The sequence below is a fragment of the Erinaceus europaeus genome, chromosome 8 (assembly GCF_950295315.1).
Source record: "Erinaceus europaeus chromosome 8, mEriEur2.1, whole genome shotgun sequence".
NCBI classification, from domain to species: domain Eukaryota; kingdom Metazoa; phylum Chordata; class Mammalia; order Eulipotyphla; family Erinaceidae; genus Erinaceus; species Erinaceus europaeus.
In genome coordinates this window covers 24,224,012-24,228,917 of record NC_080169.1, presented here as the reverse complement: position 1 = coordinate 24,228,917, position 4,906 = coordinate 24,224,012, and the positions used below count along the sequence as shown (strand labels likewise).

Below are 4,906 nucleotides of genomic sequence, written 5' to 3'. Positions count from 1 at the left end.
GGACCGGCTGAGGATCCCAGTTCGAGCCCCCGGCTCCCCACCTGCAGGGGAGTCACTTCACAGGCGGTGAAGCAGGTCTGCAGGTGTCTGTCTTTCCTCCTCTCTGTCTTCCCCTCCTCTCTCCATTTCTCTCTGTCCTATCCAACAACGACATCAACTACAACAATAACTACAACAACAACAACAAAAAGACAACAAGGGCAACAAAAGGGAAGATAAATAAATAAAATTACAAAAAATATTTTAAAAAAACATAAATTCAAGGTTATTAAAGGAAACTATGAAAACTGACAAAAATTAAATCTCTTCTCTCTTGCTTAGTTTCTTTCCAGATAATTTTCTTTTTCTTTCTTTATAAAATAAATAAATAAATAAATAAATAAATAAATAATATTGATGAGACTATAGGAAAAGAGTAGTACAATTCCCACTACCAGAGTTCCGTGTCCCAGCCCCTCCCTTGAAAGCTTTCCTATTCTTTTATTTATTTATTTTCCCTTTTGTTGCCCTTTATTGTTGTTGTTATTTATTGGAGTCATCATTGTTAGATAGGACAGAAAGAAATGGAGAGAAGAGGGGAAGACAGAGAGGGGGAGAGAAATACACCTGGAGACCTGCTTCACTGCCTGCAAAGCGACCACCCTGCAGATGGGGAGCGGAGGGGGGTGGAACCGGATCCTTAGGCAGGTCCTTGCGCTGGTCCTTGCTCTTCCGGCCATGTGCGCTTAACCTGCTATGCTACCGCCCGACTCTCAAAAACATTCCTGTTCTTTATCTCTCTTGGAGCATGGACCAAGGATAATTATGAGGTGCAGAGGGTGGAAGGTCTGGCTTTTGTAATTGCTTCACTGCTCAGTTCTGGCTTCTCAGTCTCAGGCCTCAGAGCCTCAGGCGTGAGAGTACGTTTGCATAACCATTATGCAGTTTTCCCTGCCCTAATATATATATTCTCAAAGGTTTCTGGGGCTCTATGCTGGCACTACGAATCCACCACTCCCATGGCCATCTTTTTTTCTTTTTCTTTCTGATAGGACAGAAAGAAATTGCGAGGGAAGGGGGTAATTAAGAGGGAGAGAGAAAGAGACACCTGCAAACCTGCTTCACCTTTTATGAAGCATCCGGACTTCTCAATCCAAGGTCCTTGTGCATAGTACTATATGCATTTAACTGTCCAGGCCCCTAATTTTTTTTTCTTTCCTACTGATTAAAAAAAGGCAGGAAAATTTTTTGTTGAGCCAGCAAATTAACTCACTTGGATAGTAGGTAATATACAGCTTTGCCATGTAGGTGATTCAGGTCCTGTTGCACTGAAGGAAATTTTAGTTGTGGAGATGACCCAAAAATGTACTTTTTTTTTTCTTTTTAGCACATGCTTAATAACATTTCAAGCTGAAGTTAAGTATGGGCTTCAGGAAACTTCTGAAGTTACATGTAAACTTATAGATAAACTGTCAGATAGTCAAAAGAATCTATGCCTCAAAATGTTATAAAAATTGCAGTAAACTATTTTCCCCCACTGCTTTAGAAAAACAATTTACCTGGAGGTATGACGGTGATGCTAGTATCTTTTAAATTTTTTTTTAATTTTCCCTTTTGTTGCCCTTCTTGTTTTTCATTAAATTGAAATTCATCAATTCATTAATTGTTGTTAGATAGGACAGAGAGAAATAGAGGACACGAAGACAGAGAAGGGGAGAAAAAGTCAGACACCTGCAGACCTGCTTCACCGCCTGTGAAACCTGGCTCTCCAGGTGAGGAGCCGAGGGCTTGAACCAGGATTCTTAAGCAGGCCCTTGTGCTCTGCGCCACCTGCGCTTAACCCACTGCTCTACCGCCCGACTCCTGATGCTAGTATCTTACTGGGACCCTACCAGGGCTCAGAATTTTAATTTTTCTTTCCTTTTTAAAAAATTATTTTTATTGTCTTTATTTGTTAGAGAGCCAGAAATCGAGGGGGTAGGAGATGATAGAGAAGGGGAGAGAAAGAGAGACACCTGCAGCACTGCCTCACCACTTACGAAGCTTTCCCCCTGCAGATGGGGACTGGGGCTCAAACCTGGGTCCTTGAGCATTGTAACATGTGTGCTCAACCAGGTGCACCACCACCCGGCCCCCAGAATTTTATTTTTTCCATCTGCTGTCTTTGTAAATGATTAGATCATAACCTGGAAGAAGACTTTTGGACAACCATGCAGCATTTTAATTTTCGTGACTCTATTATGTTTATTCAGTGGGAAAAGTCAGAGGGGAAAAGGCCACAGGGGTTATAGCTCAAGATAACATAATAATGTTGGGGTGGTAGTGGTGGAAATGTAGACAATCTGCAATTCCAAATCCCACAAGGGAAGATCTGATTTGGCTGTCTGTGTTGGAATTAGAGTTTATCCTCAGTGTCACTCTTTACAGCTAATTTAATGTAGTTACTAAAAATAGTTAATACTTGCTGTGTACTTTCTATTTGCCATACATTGTCCTAGATGATAAGTTACATGCATTATTTCACTTAATCTTACAGTTGTTTTTTTTAAAAAGATTTATTATTATTTTAAAATATTTATTATTGTAGTTAATGTCATCATTGGGTAGGACAGAGAGAAATAGAGAGAGGAGAGGAAGACAGAGGGAGGAGAGATAGACACCTGCAGACCTGCTTCACTTTTGTGAAGTGACTCCCCTGCAGGTGGGGAGCCAGGGGCTCAAACCAGGATCCTTACTCCAGTCCTTGTGCTTTGTTCCACGTGCGCTTAACCCGATGCACGCCTGACTCCCTCCTACTTACAGTTTTTGAGGTAAGAAAGGTTAATTTCTCCATCTTACCAATGAAGACCCTGAAGTTTGGAGAGTTTAGATTAGAGGTGGAACAGAACTGAAATACTACGAGTTTGGTACTAGTGCTGGAAACACTATACACTATATTCTGTTGCTTCTCTTGGCAATAATAGCTTATATGCTTAATTTTTATGTTCCCAAGTTTGTTATTTATCTACTCCTCCATATAATTTTGTTTTGTGAAATCAACAAACAGTTACTGAATACTTTTGATCAGAGAAAGGCATAATTATCATTTATTTCTCTTGGATAAACTAGGGAAGAGACTCAGAAAAGCTCAGAAGAAATTCTGTGGCTTTCTAAAGCATCTAGTGGTAGAGAAATGAGACACTTGGATTTGTATCTAAGTCATGTGAGGCCATTCGAACAAGCTTGTCTCCAAATCATAGTTTATTATAGACCACCTTGGTCATCATTTTGGTCATCTGTTTCTAAATATTTGGAAAGGCTTTTTGAATGGTCAGTTGGTTTCTACAGGCACTTGGTGGTGTCCAATGATAGGAAATAAAACTAAATGCTAGATTCGACTTGATAGTTATTTCCTCTCCTGAGAGCAAAAGCAAGTATGTAAGTGAAGAGAAAAAGGGAAGCTTACTTGCATTTATGATATTATAAAATGATCCCACGAAACTAACTAGATGAAAGAACCTAATATTTGAAAGATTTATCTCTGTTCTGAGAGTTGCACTTATTATGCTATTATAGGGCTTTTCCATTTCTGTGTTTAAAATATTTTCATTTAGTATTAGTGACATTTATTTCTCATCACTGAAGATAAGTGTCCCATTGGAGAGAGATAGGAGCAAGATTTGTGAAATCTAACAGACTTGCAGAAGGGAAATGTGGCAAATATTTTAAAATAGAAAGATACTAAGAAGTGAAATTCTTGAATATGCAGCTAATGGTGCAATATTAGCAGATGTCCAGCTTTTAAAAAATGTGCTTATAAATGTGTGTAGAAGACCCAGTGAGATTTCATAATTGTTCATATTATTTAAATATTTTATTTATCTTAATACAATTGATGAAACTGCCCAGCAATAGACTTTCAAGATGTTGTATTTTACACATAACACATTAAATTGATTTTCTCATTTTTAGATATTATGGCTTAGATGTTTCTCAGATACAGTGATGAATACCGAAGATTTTACAGGACAGGATTTTTTTTTTAATGCAGTGTGGTATATTTTCCCTGCAACTGAGATTCTGAATGAGGCTGTACATTTCTGAGAGAAATAGTGTTAGTAATTTGCACAAAAGGTGCAAAGTTAGGTTTTCTTAAATAAAAATGCTTGACAATTAAGTGCAAATTACTTAACAAAAGACCCTATGAGGTGATATATCTTTTAAAATTAGTTTTTTATGCTACTTGGTATTTTAAAAATTTATTTATCCCCTTTTGTTGCCCTTGTTGCTTTTTATTCTTGTGGTTATTATTGTTGTTATTGATGTCGTTGGACAGGACAGAGAGAAATGGACAGAGGAGGGAAAGACAGAGGGGGAGAGAAAGATAGACACCTACAGACCTGCTTCCCCCCTTGTGAAGCAACTTCCCTGCAGGTGGGGAGCTGGAGGCTCGAACCAGGATCCTTCCGCTGGTCCCTGTGCTTTGAGCCATGTGCGCTTAACCTGCTGAGCTACCGCCTGACTCCCACTATTTGGTATTTTAATGTATTAGGTATAGTTTGGCAAGTATGCATACACATTTATTGCAGTTAAAGTTGTGAAACACGTCACAGGTTTGTGTGTCATCCTTGCACTGGAGTCATGTTAATCTTCTTTGTATTATTATTTTCAAAGATATTTATTTACAGAGCCAGGTGGTGGGGCACCTGGTTAAGCACTTACATTACAATTCACAAGGACCCAGGTTCAAGACCCTCGTCCCCTACCTGCAGGGGAAAGCTTCATAAGTGGTGTCTCTTTGTCTCTATCTACCCCCCAATTGCTCTGTATCAAATAATAAAAATTAAAAATTGAAAAAACATTTATTTACTAACACGAGAAAGAGAGGCAGAGAGAATCAGAGTTCTCACACATGATGCCAGAGTTTGACCTCAGGAACTCACAATTT

At 38.8% G+C, this 4,906-nt stretch overlaps 1 pseudogene; it reads right to left on the bottom strand.

Moving 5' to 3' along the window:
- Positions 1-4,549: 4,549 nt before the first annotated feature.
- Positions 4,550-4,640, bottom strand: LOC132540053 (U6 spliceosomal RNA; annotated as a pseudogene).
- Positions 4,641-4,906: the final 266 nt, after the last annotated feature.